Source organism: Achroia grisella, unplaced genomic scaffold (assembly GCF_030625045.1).
Source record: "Achroia grisella isolate CSIRO2021 unplaced genomic scaffold, CSIRO_AGI_Agris_v1 utg1847, whole genome shotgun sequence".
Taxonomy (NCBI): domain Eukaryota; kingdom Metazoa; phylum Arthropoda; class Insecta; order Lepidoptera; family Pyralidae; genus Achroia; species Achroia grisella.
This window is the reverse complement of record NW_026712687.1, coordinates 1-20,803: the sequence shown is the minus strand read 5'-3', so window position 1 is coordinate 20,803 and position 20,803 is coordinate 1.

Below are 20,803 nucleotides of genomic sequence, written 5' to 3'. Positions count from 1 at the left end.
CCAGTCCCTGTGATTATAGAAGTATAGTCTTTGACAATAGAACCTAAATAATGTTCAAACTTATATAATAATTTAAATTATTTATGGTTGAATTAATGACCATTATAGATGATCACTAGTAATAAATAGTTATATAATGTGGTGTATGTGTAATGTGGTGTTGGAGAAGGATGGAAAGTATTTGCTTGAAAGATTAAGTAAGAAATGAAGACACAGAATGAAAGAAAAAAGGCAGATATTGAATACTATAGAAAATGGACGAGGTAAAATATTAGGACACTTAACACGGCACTATGAATTTATGAAAAATATTATTAAAAGACAAATAGAAGAAAAGAGAGGGAGGGAAAGACCAAGGCACAGCTACATCAAGCAAATTAAAGATAAAATTGGAGTCGTGTCATATCAACATTAAAAGAGCATGATGGAAGATCGTAGAAAGTGGCAAGAGCTTCACGAACAAGAGAGTGGCTCTTAAATTATGAATGAATGAATGAATGATGTGTACAATTATTATCTTTCAATCCACGCTCCTATCAATGAACTAGACTATTTCTCAATAAAAAAATATAATAACAGGTATCCATTACTCTCCATTGGATGCTGTCTGTAACGCGTCAAATTAATTAATGATATCCTTATTAGATGTAACACTAAATATGTGTACAGTAATATAACTTGGCAGCGTCTGAAGAAATTAGTAATTACACCAATGGTCATTTATACAGTGAATAGCAACAATAGCAATGTTATATACTACAAGCCAACTGTCACTACTTCGCCTGAATCCCGATTATTTAATATTTATCATTATTTCGCCCAATTCACATAATATCTGTTAAGTATAAATACATACATTTAGCATTTTTATATTAGTAGTAATTGGCAACTATAATTGTTGTCTATGATTGGTTCTATATTGTTAACTCTCTGGTTTATAAAGTGTGAAACAGTAATGTCATGTTCGAAAGAAACAATTAAATATAAATATTAAAGTGATGGTTTTATTATAAAATTATAAATATTAACAATATCTTCTAAAATTACAGCCTATGTAAATGATTACTACACTAGCTATGCCCACGATTTCATCCGCGTTTATACCCTATATGTTATTATACTAGCTACTGTAAATAGCTATATTACTGTAAAGTTTCATTGAAATCCGTTCAGTAGTTTTTGCTTGAAAGAACAAACATCCATCCATACTCATAATCCATACTTTCGCGTTTATAATATTAACTAGCTGTGCCCACTGTTTCACCCGCGTTAATTTTCAATAAAAAATATAGCCTATTTGTTATTCTGATGTATAAGCTGTAGTAACAGTAGTTTTTGTTTGAAGGAGTTACAAACACACCTATGTGCACACAGATTATACAATTTTGAATAATCTTACTTTGCAAGTAAAGTAACTATTAAAATAATAATAAAATTCGTAGTAATCATAGATATACTAAAAACTAGCTGTTACCCGCGTCTTTGTCTGCTTTCTTTAACAGTGTTGGCGACCGACCGGACCGCTGAACTCCTGATTGATAGTATTATTTTTTTTTAATTTGTATATTTTTAGACCAGTTGTTTTTATATGACATATCATTTGATATATTTCATTTTATTCATTCATTGTCTTTTAGATATATTATATCAACATTACAGAGCATAAAACAAAGTCGCTGTCGCTGTCTATCTGTCCCTAAGTATGCTTAAATCTTAAAAACTACCTAACAGATTTTAAAGCGTTTTTTTATAGATAGAGTGACTCAAGAGGAAGGTTTATATATATAATACATGTACACCCGTGCGAAGTCGGTGCGAGTTGCTAGTAATATCATAAACTACGTGTTTTCATCATTTAGACACCCATACAGTCCACCGATCCATTACAGACAGAGTTTCGTATTTATAATATTACTTATTCATCTTTAGTCTCTTTAAACGAATTTTTTGATTCCATTTATAGAATACAAACGCACGTTGTTTACTAATGTCTGTGACCAAAGAAAACTTCTGCCCATTGTTATTTAGAAGTTAACGTTTTAAGTACAAAGTTATCGAGGTCGTTACTTGTTTTTAAAATAAGCTGAAGCTATATCGTACTAACTTGTACATGTGACTTGGTTTGCTTAAGTTTTCGGACAGATAAAAGAAATTCGTTCACTACTGAAATGTTCTTTTTTTTATTTTATTTTTTTATTTCAATTGATATAAACTTACATTTAGGCACTTTTTAATAGTCGTAACTTTTTTTTTTAATCTACCTCTCATCCGGTCTGTCTCATCAACATCCAAAGCTGTCTCATCGCAAGAAGAACGAGCAACTTGCGTGTTGCTCTTTTATCATAATTTTTATCACTATCGCTATCATCCAATTCGGCAATTTACTTCAGTTGATAAGAACTGACAAGAAACTCGACTGATCGCTGAACTGATCCTTGTGCCGCCTTTAATTAAGTATCATTTAAATGTATTTCTTTCATGAAATTTGACTGGCAGCAATAAAATAAGAATAATTTCATAATATAATATAATATAATATAATATAATATAATATAATATAATATAATATAATATAATATAATATAATATAATATAATATAATATAATATAATATAATATAATATAATTGTTCAGGCGCGGCTATGTGAATATCTGGCCCAATATATTATTTTCATGCAGCAACACTGCAACGTCAGGATTTCAGCGGGTCAGAGATAAAATGACGACGGTTACAGTTCGTATTCGAAATCTGTCAACAATCACATACGCATTATCATACGCAATCATTTTGTACCAATTTTATTAATTAAAAAACTATCCAGGAATCTACGATATTCATTACACCGTCAAGATCTACTTCTCTCGAAAAGGCGCTAACATATGTAGTCCTTCGAGCCGGATAAGTAGTTCTACTAAAAAACATTATAAAATAAAACTACAAGTGTTATGTCCGCAAGTGTATCGATACTTTATCATGTGCTTTGACAACTAGTGATGTGCGACGTGATTATTATCGTGAGGAATAACAAATAGAAAATCATAAGGGTATATGCATACCAGCAGTGTTATTCTGTAAGTTCCTTTACAATATACTTCAAAAATAATGAGTCCCACTGTACTTTGTTGATCAAATGAAATCTTTATAATACTAGCTACTCGCCCCGGCTTCGCACGGGTGTACATGTATTATATATATAGACCTTCCTCTAGAATCACTCTATCCATTAAAAAAACCGCTTCAAAATCTGTTGTGTAGTTTTAAAGATTTAAGCACACATAGGGACAGATTTTATACTATGTAGTGATAAATAATATCCCAGGACAATTCACACAGCGCCATCTAGTTCCAAGCTAAGCAGAGCTTGTGTTGTGGGTACTAGACAACCTATATAAATACATAGATATTTTTTTTTGTATACGCATACATAATATACGTAGAAAACACCCAGACAGATACAAACAATCATACTCATGAATATAATGTTTGTACCGTGCGAAGAATCGAACTCGCGACCATCGGAAGTAAAGCAGTGTGTTCAACCGCTAGACTACCGAGGCCATCAAATATGAAGTCAAACAATCAATATTCTCACAAAGATTTCGTTATAATCTCATTTGGGTGCATTAATTATGTATGACAGACAGTCTTATTAATTTATCATTTGTGGCATGAAACAGTTGGGATTTCTTTTTGTAGGGATCCCTAACAGTATTAGAATAGAATAGAAAATCATTTATTCAAATATACTTACATAGAAGCACTTTTGAATAGTCATCACATTTTTTTTAATCTACAGCTCATTCGGAAAGCTGTCTCATCACAAGAAGAACGAGCAAGAAACTTGTGTGTTGCTCTTTTAAATAATTTATTCTTACTTAAGTTTAACTGTGTGAATACAAACTACCGATTAGCACTAATTTAATTAAATAATCAATAATATTGAATCTGAATATTAATAGTATTGAAATATATTAACCATTTCGGAAAACTCTATACAAATAAATAAAACTATGATATCACATATATGATTCGGTACTGGTGGTCTAGCGGTTTAGCACACCGCTTTAGTTCCGATGGTCGCAGGTTCAATTCCTCGCATGGCATAAACATGAGTATGCTTGTTTGTATCGGTCTGGATCTTTGCTATGTATAATATGTATGTATTTTTTATGGATGATAATGGAATGGGCACCCCTCTGCGCTAACGGTTTACGCTGGCGGGGCACCAGTGGAGGATGATAAGACGAGCATAGAACCAAGTCAAGCTTTAGCTAGCTTAACTTGCGTCTAGATGGCGCTGTGTGAATTATCTTGAGAATTATTATTATTATTATATTTTTTTATACAATATATATGACATTACAGTGAAAAATGCTCATCGCTAGCAATGTACCAAGACAGGTTGACATCCACGCGGTTCCTGCTGGAAACCATCATTGGTGAATATATTATGCGGGAATCGAATCGGCCATCAAAAACTGAGGTACTTTATACCACTACGCCACTCCTGGTCGAATATAAGGGGAGTATCGTACCTTCTAGAATTTATACCCCATTGTACCCGATACTAGAACCTTCCCCGGATTTATTCGAGTACCTGGCAGATATTTATTTATAGCGGCCATGGTAGAGCTATTTGTGTTATCGCTTTTATTGCCTCATGCTTGGTTTCTCAAAGTTTTCTTACATCTTTAAATTTTCTATTAAATTTTTACCCTCAAAATGAAATTCAAAAATCATGTAAGACATTTTTGCCGCTTATGAGCATAAAATTTTTTTATATTATAACTATTTCCCTGCCGTACAGTTCAGTATATATTTATATTTATTTATTTATTAGAAAACCAACAGCTTACAATCTAATACATTAAATCAACAGTACATATCTAGAGAAAGCCAATAACAGGTTTTCATTGACATAGCAAAAGAAAATAAAACAGAACCTATACAAACAGAATAAATATTAATTTAGAAGTACAAATCCAACATTATAAATTTCACAATACATAGAACTAATAGAACAATTAATTTAAGAATTACAAATACTATAATAGTATCTGAATTAGGAGTCACTTGTGTGTGTATGTGTGTGTAATAAAGAATGTGTGTGTATGTGTATAATTAAAGTGTATGAACATTGTGATTAAGAATATGGTAGAGTTTGGTTTTATATGTGTTTTTAGAATAATAGCTAAAGGGATCTACGCCTTTAATGTACTCATTATAAGTTGACATTATACGTGAAAATAAATTAGTATTACTAATACATAGATCCAAATGAGCAGAACTGGCAAGAAACTCAATTGAATTACTTATGTTTTTTTACAACTATTTCCATGCACGCTGGTCATTCAAGTAATCGTTTAGTGAGTTAGGCTTTCCTCAATATGATTTAACAGATGTTTTGAAGTTATTTAAGGGTATTTCCAGTATAACCTTTAGTATGTTATTGTAAATTTTTATACATTCCCATAAAAGACCTATTGAATTTTTCGAAACGATACATGGGGATATTCGATCGCTTGTTCGACATAGCACAAAGAATTGCGAATTTGAAGCGGCAATGGGCAGGGCACATAGCTCGTAGGACAGATGGTAGTTGGGGCAGTAAAGTTTATGAGTGGCGACCGCGGACCTCCAGCAAGGTGGACCGACGATCTGGTCAAGATCGCTTGGATGCGAACAGTTGCAGGATCGATCGTCGTGGAGATCTTTGGGGGAGGCCTTTGTTCAACAGTAGACGTCTTCCGGGCTGAAATGATGATGATGGTACGTTCGTTTATTTATTAACTAGTAGCTTATACCGAGTTAATCTAGGTGCTTATAACCTTGTTATATAGTTGTACATATATTAATAATATATAGCCTATGTTACTTTGAAGTAATTTATATATAAAACATTGAAAACAATTTGTGACTGGAGTGGGAACACAACGACTATTTTATTAAAAATCAAATAATAGTTAAAAACATAATATATTTCCCAAAAGGGCTCACAATGAAAAATAATAACAGTTAGCCGAAAGTACCCGCGATCATCTCAAGTAAGTGTCTGAACGGCCCATCTGATTTTCCTTTTATACTAAATTTCATGACAACAAATTAAGTCGTAACAGCATGAAATTATTACAAACAAACAAACTTCAAATATAAGAAGTGTGGTCTTTTTTTTAATGCACTTTAAGAATTGTGTTTTTAGAAATTGCCGCCACTTTGAGAAGCACTGGTTGTAAAATAGTATGTACCTAAGCAATTTTCTTTTACGTTCAAGAATCGAAGATATTATTACTATATTTTTATGAGAGTGACTATCTTATTTATGTGTTAGATGTATTTGTAAATCAGGACAGGTTGTAAATTTCAGACGGTTTTATTGTGAAAACTGAATTTTCTGATGTTTCAGGAGATAGTAACCAACTACATATTTCTATCTTCATATCAATATGAATATAATAAACTAACTGTTATCCCCAACTTCGTCTGCGTGGAATAACTTTAACTTACTGTTTATTGAAATAAATTAAATTTTTAACATAAATGTTGTCTATTACTTGTGGTAATTTGAGTGTCTGTGTGTAAAATATTACAAACAAACACTCCAATTACAACAGGTAACCGTTTTTTACTACATGCATGGTACATACACCAAAATAACATTTTTTACAATTTTTGTCTATCTGTCTGTCGGTCTGTTTGTTCCGGCTAATCTCTAAAATGGCTGAACCGATTTTGACGGGACTTTTTTTGGCAGGTAGCTGTAATAAGGAGTAACTTAGGCTACTTTTATTTTAGAAAAATAAAGTTAAATTCTACGCGGACGAAGTCGCGAGAACAGCTCGTATTATATATGTATGGGTATATATGTGTTTGTATGTCGGTTCTTTATGTGCAGAAAGCTATTGCATCTACTCTAAAACTGTGTAAAATGAATCGATGCAAAAAAGAGTAAAATAAAATCGTATATTTTTCTTATGTCAAAAATACTAACAAATCAAATTTATACATTCTTTTTAAAGGTACAATGGCTTTTAAGTGGCCAGTAATAGACTATAAAGTCCACAATAACTACTTATAACATTAGCTACTAGTGAAACTCCTGTAAAATTTCCTATTCATGAATTCAGTCCTTTATGTACATCGACGACCAATGGAAAGTTTTTTTATACTACGTTAGTGGTAAAAAAGCATACGGCCCATCTGATGGTAAACGCTTACCGTAGCCTATGGACGCCTGAGACACCAGGAGAATCTCGTGCGCGTTGCCGACCCTTAAGAAACCTTAATAATCCCTTCTTGATGAAACCCCATGCTGTAGTCTCGTGAGAAAACCTCGGCAGGTAATTCATTCCACAGTCTAAGTGTACGCGGAAGGAAGATCCTCTGAAACCGCACTGCCCGAGATCACTTAGGTTCTAGCGTGTGGATGAATTCTCTGTCGATGGCAAGCGGTGCAAGTAAACCTGTATTGTAAACTGCTACTATCGAGCAGTCTTAAGGGTCGTTATCTTATTGTATTGTTTAATAAATATATTTTTTTTAATAAGAATTTTTTATACTCTCTGTCTACTCTTAAATTCTAACTAGCATACGTTTTATTTTTTAAATGATCAAAGCTGTCGACGATCTTGGATCAAAGCGCGGTACTGTTAAACTGATTGTATGGTACAATCAACGAGAGATAGCGTCACTTAAGTATTTATCCACTATTTATTTATTAGCAATTAAGTATACCAACCACAAATATATTGCCATATAATAAAGTGTAAAAAACCAGCAAAAGTTTGAAAAAGAAAGCGTAAAAATAACAATTATAGTATAATAATGTTCGAAATTTGGCTTCCAGCCTTCAAAATCCCTTGGAAAAAGAAGGCTATCAATTTCATTGACTGAACTGACTGAATTCCATGACGATAATAACCGATAGACTACATTAACTAGAACAAATAAAATAATGCAATAATAAATAGATCAAAATATGTAGTTAGACATTTTTTATAGTTCTAAAAGTAATCTTGAGGAATGAATACTTTTTTTATATACTACGTAGGTTGCAAACAAGCACCCGTTTGATGTTAAACGGTTACCGTAGACTATTGTTAGAGTTCACATCAATATTGTAGAAAGTATCCAATATTTTAAAAAGATATTAAAAGAAGGTAGTTTTTGTTTAGTATTAATGAATTATTAAATCTAAAGATTATTACAAATATTGTAAATAGCGCTATCTAGTATTTATAGACCGACCTACTATACTGCCTTCGGTTTATAAATACGGAGGTCGGTAGTTGAATAATCCTCTTTCGACAAGCGCAGAGCGTGCCGGTTGTGTTTTGGATACTAAAGTGAATTGTATTTTGATTTTATCCCGGTCTTATTTGGACCTGAGGGGAGGCTGCAAGTAGTGAAGGTGAGTGTTAATGCATTCTAAAAGGGCCTTTTAAACCTATACCCGTGTCACAAGTCACGGGCGATACTTAGGGTTTCCATTCCACTCTCCCCTCATTCTGTCTACTTCTATATTTGTACAAGCGTGTTGGCATGATGCATGAAACTTCATTATCGCTAGCATCTTATAACTTGCACCATACGATTCATCGTCAGTGCTCAATCTACACAATTTTCACTTTCCCCTCATTCTATCTACTTCAATGTATGTACAAGCATGTTGGCATGATGCATGAAACTTCATTATCGCTAGCATCTTATAACTTGCACCATACGATTCATCGTCAGTGCTCAATCTACACAATTTTCACTTATTCTGTCTACTTCAATGTATGTACAAGCGTGTTGGCATGATGCATGAAACTTCATTATCGCTAGCATCTTATAACTTGCACCATACGATTCATCGTCAGTGCTCAATCTACACAATTTTCACTTATTCTGTCTACTTCAATGTATGTACAAGCGTGTTGGCATGATGCATGAAACTTCATTATCGCTAGCATCTTATAACTTGCACCATACGATTCATCGTCAGTGCTCAATCTACACAATTTTCACTTTCCCCTCGGTTCGTAATAAGGCTTTTAAGTTCGCCGACTGGCTCCCGTTTGATAATTGCTATCTATAGGAGTGCACTTTATTGATGTTAAAAAAAAATACAGTACACGTTGTAAAGCCCACATAAATAACTGCATGGTGTTAAGTCCGTCAAATGCACTATTACACTTTGTTCTGTGTGAATTAAAGTTGTATAAATATAATATTATAATCTTAATAATATTATAATCACGAAAATTTGTAAGTATGGATGTCTGTTACTCTTTCACGCAAAAACTACTGAACGGATTTTGATGAAACTTTTCAGTAATATAGCTTATGCATCAGAATAACATATAGGCTATATTTTTATTGAAATTAAACGCGGGTGAAACCGCGAATACAGCTAGTATGCTATACGATTACACTAGCTGTGGCCGCGGTTTTACCCGCATGTAATGTATATTATCGTAAAGTTTCATTAAAATACATTGAGTAGTATTTTCGTGAAAGAGTAACAAACAAACATCCATCCAACCACACTCACAAACTTCCGCGTTTATAATATCAGTAAAATAATCGTTGTAGGCAAGTTTAATGTCTAATAAATTAATTAATATAATATTACGGCCATTGATTAATAAATAATTAATTAAATAATTTATCTAAGGAAATCCTTATAAGAAAAAAATAAAGAAATCCTAAAATTTATGACAAAAATTTAACAGCATATGTTGGAAAGAGCAACATACATCAATCTATATTCACAAGCTCTCACGTTTACAATATTAAATACATAAATTCTATGTTAGTACACTCAACACCCACATGAAACAGTGATAAATATAGCAGAGCTCCCTCAGCGGGAGACAGGACCGCGGGTTCGAATCCCGCTGCGTTACAAATATATTATTGAGACGTTTACACAAATTACATATCGCTTTATCTTGTCTTTATTTTCATGTGATAATAAATAAAAGAGTTCTGTGTGAAAGAAAGTTAGGGTTCTATGCTTCTGTTCTGATATATCGCTGCTTCAAATTATAACTGAAAAAAAATTATTTGTAATTTTTTTACCTTACTGAATTAGCAAATTAGATATACACACGTGGTAGAAAGAGCCGTGAGGTGAGATTTGACAAAAATGATGTGTCGAAATTCAATATAAAAATTGGTTGTTTCTCTCTGGTAATGTTAACACTAATAAAAAATTAAATTAAATTATTTTATTTGTTTGTTATCGGTGTTTTTATCACCTGAGCTTTAGTTAGAAATATATAACTATAATTATTTTTTTTGGTGACGGCCGGATTCGATATTAAGACCTTTCTGTTCATGTATGGGTAATAAACCACTCAGCCAATACACTGTAAACATTTTTAATTCGTGATAATAATTTTATTTTACTTTATTGAATAATTCACACAGCGCCATCTAGTCCCAAGCCAAGCAGAGCTTACTGAGCAGTGGGTACTAGAAATATGATCGAAATATCTAATCCCGAATCCTTCAATATATATTGTTAAAAAATATTCAAAATATCGTCATAGTAGCTTTATGAATGCAAAGTCACAGCCCGATCGGTTTAAAATTGACAAAGTTTCATACAAACTTCCATCCCCTACTTTATCCCCTTGGGGGTAGAATTAATCAAAATACTTTCTTAGCGGATGCCTACGTCATAACATCTGCATGCCAAATTTCAGTTCGATCTGTCCAGTGGTTTGGGCTGTGCGTTGATAGATCACTATGTCAGTTACCTTTGAGTAATATATATTTAGATTTTCTATAACTGACATAAGATAGCAGATAAAAAAGTTACCTGCTTACATTACATAGTAAGAATCATTTAATAAAAACATATAAAATTGCTCCACATACACATGTACTCGTACATTAAAAGCCATAAACACATATCAAAGAATAAACATTTTTCACTCTTATCAAAAAGCATTAAAGTCCATCTTCGCAGCTCGCGTCGTAATATCTTGTCGTAAATTTTTATGGATCATAACATTTGGAGGTTGACTTTAAAAGAAATTTCGGAAATTACTTTTAGAATTGCCATCTAAACTATTTGGGATATGTAACGCACCTGTACTGTATTTTGAAACTAAAATGTGCTACTTAAGGTTTAGTTTTCAAAAATGTTATATCTGAACCCTCAAGTAACTTGGGGCTGCTAGTGTGTTTGCTAATCATTAAAAAACCCTACAAGGTATATTTTCTTTAGGAGATGACATATAAACAAACAGTGCTTGTTGATTTTCCGAGTCAGTGTACTGATCAGGAGTTTAGGAGTCATATGATAAGACAGACATATTTTATACGTACTGGAATAAAAAACAATGGACACAAATATACCTAAAGACCATGCTATAAAAGTAGATAAATATTACGGACTTATAGCGAGCTAGCTGTACCCACGAATTCGTCCGCGCGGTATTACTATTCCCAACTTCACTACCTTGGGTAGCATTTTTAGTTATTTAGACTAAGTATAAAGAGCTAAATAAACAGCTTCCAGCTTTAAAAATATTATACGATACTTCCATACAACACTTTATCTCCCCTTTCAACCCCTTACGACCCTTTTTCTATTCAATCAATATTTACATTCAATCAATAGTCCAAAAAAAATTGTCAAGCTTCTATATTTAGAAATGACAATACTTACATACAAAATTTCTTCTCCCTTTTCAACCTCTTTTTTCGCATTAAAAAGTAAAAGTCAGACAGATAGACAAAGCTACTTTCGCATTTATAATATCAGTCTGGGTGTTTTATGCATCAGTTATCTTGTACCCATAATACAAGCTTTAGCTAGCTTAACTTGGGTCTAGATGGCGCTGTGTGAATTGTCCTGAGATTATTATTATTATTTAGCTAGTGCGATGTTACTGTTAAACAAACAACTACTATCTATCTATCTAAAGATATATGTTCACAGATAGTTATGTAGGGACGTACATAAAGTTTTAATAAACATTCTCATCCAGTAGCCCAAGTTAATTAAGCATTGTTCATTTTTGTAACTTGATATAAAAAGTTGGTGTCTTCAATTTTACTTGGAAGTTGTGTTAAATGGTCTATGTGTAGACAAATTTATATCTGAATTTCCGCAGCTGGGGTGCCGAAACCCTAAATAATAAAGTTTTACTCCTTCCTTCAAAAATACGGAAATAAGAAATTCGCTACGATATTGCGTTTGGGTTCCGTGGGATTTTTTGGGGTGTATACGTCTGAGAAGGATGAATTTTTTTAATTATGTCGCATTGCATAATCACTACACAGTATAAAACAAAGTCGCTGTCGCTGTATGTCCGTCTCTATGTATGCTTAAATCTTTAAAACTACGCAACGGATTTTGTGCAGTTTTGTTTAATAGAGAGAGTGATTCAAGAGAAAGTTTTATATTTGTAATACATGTACACCCGAGCGAAGTCGGGGTGGGTAGTCGCTGTGGCTAAAGTTCTTGAATAAAATAATATTACGACTATAAATTGAGATGTAAGCTATCCTATCTTTCAAGTTGGATCAAATTGCACACAATGTGCAAATGATAGTTTAGGAGTCCATCGCGGACGAACAACGTGACAGATAATTTTTATAATAAAGATTAAGTCAACTTTGGTTTCACTCTCAATATATTTTAGAACTTAGCTTTGTTTCCAATAGTCGCTAGTTCGATTCCTCTCACGATGCAAAATGCATTTATGAATGTGTCTTTGGTGTATAAGAATTGGTTTGGATGCTTTATATTTAAAAAAAATTATCTCGGTATTTATATCAGTTGTCTATTGCCCATAATACATGTACTGCCTAGCTTGGGCCCAGGAGACGCTGTGTGAATTGTCCAGGATTATTATTATCATTAAGTGCATTAATTATTGCACTTTTATATACAGTAGTAAACTTAATTATAGACTAAGTGGTCAAAGCTGGAATATTTTTTGAAAGAGATCTCTACCAGTCGGCCTAACTAAATAAATAAATACTTAGATTTTTGTAAATACCTACATAATACACATAGAAAACACCCAGACCGATACAAATAATCATACTCCTGAAAACATGTTTGCATCTTTCCGGGAATTGAACCCGCGGCCATCAGAAACCGGTATACTAAACCGCTAAACCATCGAGGTCGTCAATGATAAATATCAAGTAAGTGAGATACAGATGAAGTTGCTTGGTTTTTTTTATGATAATGGAATGGTACACCCGCCAGTGATAACGGTATACACTGGCAAGGCACCAGTGGAGGATGTAAAGATGAGCATAAGGTCAGGTCAGTTAGCCCATCAGGAGAAATTCACCAAGAATTTACCACGATGGTTTCCAGGAGCAACCGCGTGGAGGTCAACCCGATATGGTACATTGCTAGCAATAGAATCATATGTCCACATTACTAACAATCCCCTATCTCGACGCTGCATGGTTAGCCTAGTATAAGATAAGATTGAAGAATCACGAGTTGACGAGTGTTGAATCGAGTCATTCGATACATTCTCACAAGTCATTGGGTAGCTATCGATTGTAAGATACGTCGAGTTATCGCGTTGTGCCCGGGGAACCATAAAAACGGGACAGGCACGGCGCGCTCATAATGTCTGATGGATGACGCGTCAAGTGCACACGGCGCATAGACTATGTATGTGTAGATGGGGCATTTAAATATTACACAAAAAAAACATTTTGTGATAAAAAAAAATTGTGACGAATTTAAATCTTATTAATATTATAAATACGCAGGTTGTGAGTATGGATGTTTGTTACGATTTAACGCAAAAACTACTGAACGAATTTTAATGAAACTTTACAGTAATTATCATAAGTGTAGGCTGAAAATATCAAGCGGGCTGCCGCGGGTACAGCTAGTCTAACATAAAAAAACACTAATAAAAAAGTTAGGACGAATTTACGTATACCAGCAACTGCGGGATTTAGGTAATATATAAAAAAATAATTAAAAAATATATAAGTTTGTGACGAATTTACGTACATCGGAAACTTGGGGATTTAGGTCATACTTATAAAATTATATTTAAAAAGTTTGTTGCGAAGCTTTCTTAAAATCACGATGGTGGCAATTAAGCATACGGCCCATCTGATGGTAAACGTTTACCATATCCTATGGACGCCTGAAACAGGGTCAAGGTTTGTATAAAAATATTAGCCTATTGACACTCAGTGGTTTAATGGTTTAGTACACTCCCTTACTTTCGAGGGTCGCGGGTTCAATTACTCACACGGTGCAAACATTTGTATTCATGAGCATGATTGTTTGTATAGGTCTAAGTGTTTTCTATCTATATTATGTATGTATTTACAAAAAATATATATCTATGTATTAATATCAATGGTCTAGTACCCATAACACATGCTCTGTTTTTATTAATAAAACTATAAAAGTAAAAATATATAGCAGATGCTATTTTTATTAATAAATGTAATTTTTCCTTCTCTCTCTTTTGTCTGTATACTACAGACAAAATGAGGAAAAGAAAAAAGACAGCAACTTTTTATACATTCAATACGTATATCATAACAATTGTTCAATACATAGACCTGGCTTTAAAGTTAATAAGAAATATAGATTAAAAAGATAACTTTTATCATATTTCAATATATCTAATATTGAAAAATGATAGGTGCTAGATTAAATGTCCAATACCTAATTTTAACTTCAGCACTATTTAGGTTTCAGTTATGGAAATTTCAGGTATTGTATAATTTGATCCTCTTTTAGAAATAAGACAAGAAAAAATATAGCGAAATCAATTTTAGCAACTATTACCTATTGTAACTAAATATTCCTCATAGATGAAATACATTATAATCTTCGTAATATGAAGATTAAAGAAAATCCACTTTCCATTAAAATAAGGTAATTTTTTACTAGAGTTTAATTACATTCATATAAACTGCACGATTACATTATCAATTTTGTATGAAAATTTGAAAATTTAATTTAATTGTTAGCATAAATTTATTTTAAAGTCTAAATTAAAACAAAACAACCAACAACATTACAGATTGTTGCACAGATTCAATTTTGGTTAAAATTCTCATAACATTGGTACCAACTGCAATAAAATGTATTGTTAATTGCTCTATACACTGTCCCCAGTAAATTAGAGACATTCTGGCGACTACAAATTAACGAATGCAGAATTTCGTCAGTAAATATTAGTTTCGTCAGCAGAAATTAGGCTGTATGGTCTTATACCTTTGCCTTTCAACTTGTAGAAAAAAAATAACTATTTAATAGCTAAATGAGCTATTACCAGAAATGAAAACGTATTTTATATTCGTAATACTTTATTGGTACGTCTTAACAGAACCGTGGCCAAGACAAGAATGAATAATTATCTCTAAATATATCGTTTACAGATCAGTTTTGTACCCTCACTATTTTAATAAAAATTATGAAACTAACTCGGTCGATATCAATAGCATTACTTCTATTTGTAATTAAACAATCCATTATTAATCAGCGTATAGGATCATGTTAACATTCCATTATTATAAATATATCTACTACACAACTCTGTATATTTATTATCTAAACTATTATAATCTAACATACTTCTGTTAGAACTTAGTTTATACACTCAAAATTATGAATACTAATGACTATGCACTCGCCTATCCGAATTGGACGATTAAAACAACAAATTAGAAACGTTCTGTTGCAAATAAGGTTTATAATCTATGACAAGTCGAATTGCAGGGCAGTGTTTCAAAGAATTTCATAAATTATTAATAAGTACTTTCATTTCTGCCTTCACCATTCCTGACACCTGACATGGGGCAGTGAAATACCAATATGACTGCATGTCTAAAATTGAACGACCATTTGTCCGATTTGGTAAATCGTTGATATCCTATGACGTACATTTAAAACGAATTTATCTTATATACTGTTTTAAACATTATGATTGAAATTTTTTGTATTAAATTTTAATTTAAATTATTCATTATTTATACGTATAATTAGTAAAAATCACGGGATCTTACCCCGTTTCATTTTTTTTAGCACTAGATATTTCGGTAGCGTTACAACCGCCCTGATTACGGGTAAACTGAAGAGCAGCAGGTAGATGGTAAATAAAATGTTTTTAATATTTCAGACATATGCGTCTACCTTCATACGTCTTCGTTTATTGCTACTATTGGAACTTACACAAACTATAGTCACAGTACATCTTCATGTACATTTAATACACTTTTATTATGTTTTAAATTTGACGCGATCATTATTTATCACGTTTTATATTTATTGAGTTCCCGATATTACGGCAGTGTTTCAATCGACATGATCATGGGTAAACTGAAGAGCAGCAGGTAGACGGTAAATAAAATCTTTTTTATATTTCAGACATATACCTTCATACGTCGTCGTTTGCTGCTACTATTGGAACTTACACTAACTATAGTCACAGTATCTGCACGTACATTTAATACACTTTCTAATCGCGTTTTTTGTTTTTGTTTATTTAAACCAATCACTGGATTCCAGGCATTACAGAGCCTATAGCCGTCTTACCGGTTGAAATTTTTAAATTTCTGTATTTCAAAAATATGGCAACCATTCTTGGGATATAATTTAGTTCTGAAGTTAATACCTTTAGTTGGTGTAAATTTAACTTAACTTAAAATTGATAAAATGAATTGACGAAAAATGTCTATGTATTTAATTTATATGCAATCGAAGTTAGAGCAAAATCTTTCTTCAATCTTCTAAAAGATCTTGGCTTCTCTAGAACTGCAGTTAGTTAGCACTGGGACGTGTACATTAAAACAAATTTACATTAATTAACGAATAATAGCTGTGTGGTTAATATATATATGCGGTAGAAGTAGGAGCGAGAGGTATACCAGCGAAATCACTCTACAATGTTCTAAAAGATCTTGACCTGTCTACAACTGCAGTAAGTTTTATACTAAAACGTGTATCTAAAGCTGCACTATCTCCTACCAGATATATTAGGGCAATATCTTAAATATTAAACAGTGCAAATATATATTTATATTCTAAATATATTAAATATAAAAATGAATAAATAAGATATATAAATATAGTAGGTATACTCGTACGTCTAAATAATTTAACTAATAGCTCTCGTTACGGAAGAGCGTTGAATTCGCTAATTGTTAATTAAATTATACTCACCATCTCGAGTATACGTTGGCTAAACGCCAAGAACCCGAAGCGAAACAAAAAAAAATATAAAATCCGCCATTCTGCTATATAAATTTGGCGGGAAAATTTTATAACCTTTTTTATGTAATTAAGATTTTTAAGCTTACTTTTTATAATATCAAATAAGATGGAATATTAAGAAAAAATGTTAAAGCAATGTCCAGTTATTATATTACACATTAGCTGTGTCCGTAGTTCCACTCGCATGAAATTTGTAACTTATATGTTATTATGATGTATAGGCTATATTACAGTAAAATTCATCTAAATCCGTTCAGTAGTTATGCGTGAAGGAGTAACAAACAGCCATCTATCCATACTCAAACTTTCGCGTTTATAATATTAGTGAAAAGTGTTAAGAAAAAATGTTAAATACTGAGATATCCTTATTTAAATTATTAACCGGGTCTTAGTTAGAGAGAGGTAAATACCTTTATTTGCCATAAAATTATTCGTGTTAAGACCCGGTTAATAATTTAAATAATGTATATTAAACACGAAAGTTTAAAATTAACTACTGAGATATCCTTAACAATATTGTCATAGTAAAAATTACTTAAGTAATTCTCGAAATGCGAGAGAATTGAGGCATTATGTGAATACGTAAGAACGAAATATTGCAAGTATACGGCAATTTCAAGACCATTACAGGGGTTTCGCGTGTTGCCATTTCATTTAAACAAGGAAGTTTTTACCTTTTTTTTCAGATGGTAACTGTTTAATATAGCTGTACACTGAAATTTATTTTATTAATCTATTCAGAACAGGTGGAAATGAATTAATCTTTATTCAATTTTACAAATACAACATGCTTTTGCATTTTTCACCATAAAGTCCAATATCACCATATTAAAAAGTATTCATTCATCATTTATATAAATATTATACCCGAATATGTGTCTCTCTGTTTTTTTTTGTTTGTGGATGATCTTCAAATGGTTCTCTCGCCTGCGCTAACGGCATACGCTGGCGGTGTACTAGTAGAGGATGAGGTTGAAGTCTGTTCAGTAGGGCCATCAGATCAATTCACCAGTTTATTCTTCATATGCAATCAGCCATGACCAGTAATTAACCACGATGATTTCCATGTAGCACTGCGTGGTCAACCTGACGTGACATTGTTTGCCATGGGGTCACTAGTTCCCATTATGGCAACAAAACCTGGGAGAAGGAGATTGGTAGTAATCTGGGCTCACTGCTAGCAATATTAGGTTGAGCTCCACTCGGTTTCCCCTGGAAACCATCATATTATATGCCTGGTGAATTTATCACAATGGGCTAACTAACCTGACATCGTACTCATCTTATCATCCTCCACTAGTGCTCGGCAGCGTAAACCGTTAGCGCAGACGAGAGCTATGGAACGATTTTTTATGGATGATAATGGATCTTTCCAATTCCAATCAAAACTCCTCCCCCTATATGTTACCTCTTTACGTCAAAATTTTACTACAAATTGTTGAAAACCTTTTTCCATGGTATATGCTCGTAACACTGTTGTATGGCCACATTTCTGCGAGTAAATTTAAATCAAACATGTCACAGAACTTATTGCTGTCTCTCGGATTAATTTCCTTCATCTCAGTAATCGAATATCATTCCATTATCATCTATTAAAAAAACCCCACCCACCTACATATTACCTTTTTACAACAATTTTTTACTATAAACTGTTGAAATCTTTTTCCAATATATGCTGGTAACACTGTTGTATGGGTGGCCATGTGAAATGTGGATTTCTCCGAGTAAATTTAAATCAAACGTATCACAGCACCTATCGCCGTCTCTCGGATTAATTTCCTTCGTCTCAGTGATCCAATATACTTGGTATAATACCGTTCTAAGCATAAAAAAATGCTGAGCTCACATCGAGAGCACTTCATACCCGCTTGTGTTTTATGATCAATAAAAGACATACATATAACGCTTGTCTAAGCATCGTTACGTCGCAACCCTTATTAACTTGATTGAAGATGGTAGCTTTATTTATACAATGATTTTATGGTACACTCCGACCACAGATAAGAGATGCCAACCGACTTCTAAAAAGATGTATTCAAGTCTGGTGACTCACTGAAAGATTTGTGGTATATTGTGGTTCAGCACTTCCAAAAAGATGTGTCAAAGTCTGGTTGCTGTAAAACCACGATATAACACAAATCTTTCAGTACTATGTACTGAAAGATTTGTGTTATATCGTGGTTTAGCACTTCCAAAAAGATGTATCAAAGACTGGTCACTGTAAGTACTAAACGATTTGTGGTATATCGTGGTTCAGCACTACCAAAAAGATGTATCAAAGTCTGGTCACTGTAAAACCACGATATACCACAAATCTTTTAGTACATAGTACTGAAAGATTTGTGTTATATCGTGGTTTAGCACTTCCAAAAAGATGTATCAAAGACTGGTCACTGTAAGTACTAAACGATTTGTGGTATATCGTGGTTCAGCACTACCAAAAAGATGTATCAAAGTCTGGTCACTGTAGGTACTAAAAGATTTGTGGTATATCGTGGTTAAGCACTTCCAAAAAGATGTATCAGAGTCTGGTCACTACACTTAAAAATTTGTGGTATATCTTGGTTCAGCACTTGCAAAAAGATGGATCAAATTTTGGTCACTACACTGAAAGATTTGTGGTATATCGTGGTTCAGTACTTCCAAAAACATGTATCAGAGTCTGGTCACTACACTTAAAAATTTGTGGTATATCTTGGTTCAGCACTTGCAAAAAGATGTATCAAAGTCTGGTCACTACACTTAAAGATTTGTGGTATATCTTGGTTCAGCACTTGCAAAAAGAAGTATCAAACTCTGGTCACTACACTGAATGATTTGTGGTATATCGTGGTTAAGCACTTCCAAAAAGATGTATCAAACTCTGGTAACTGTAGGTACTAAAAGATTTGTGGTATATCGTGGTTTAGCACTCGCAAAAAGATGTATCAAAGACTGGTTACTGTAGGTACTAAACGATTTGTGGTATATCGTGGTTAGGCACTTCCAAAAAGATGTATCAAAGACTGGTTACTGTAGGTACTAAACGATTTGTGGTATATCGTGGTTAGGCACTTCCAAAAAGATGTATCAAAGACTGGTTACTGTAGGTACTAAACGATTTGTGGTATATCGTGGTTAGGCACTTCCAAAAAGATGTATCAAAGTCTGGTCACTACACTGAAAGATTTGTGGTATATCGTGGTTTAGCACTTGCAAAAAGATGTATCAAAGACTGGTCACTGTAGGTACTAAACGATTTGTGGTATATCTTGGTTCAGCACTTGCAAAAAGAAGTATCAAACTCTGGTCACTACACTGAATGATTTGTGGTATATCGTGGTTAAGCACTTCCAAAAAGATGTATCAAACTCTGGTCACTACACTTAAAGATTTGTGGTATATCTTGGTTCAGCACTTGCAAAAAGATGTATCAAAGTCTGGTCACTACACTTAAAGATTTGTGGTATATCTTGGTTCAGCACTTGCAAAAAGATGTATCAAAGTCTGGTCACTACACTTAAACATTTGTGGTATATGCTATGATTTCGAAATACGTTTTACTTAGTGATTAAATATAAATAATTTCATAAAAATAATAAAGCAAG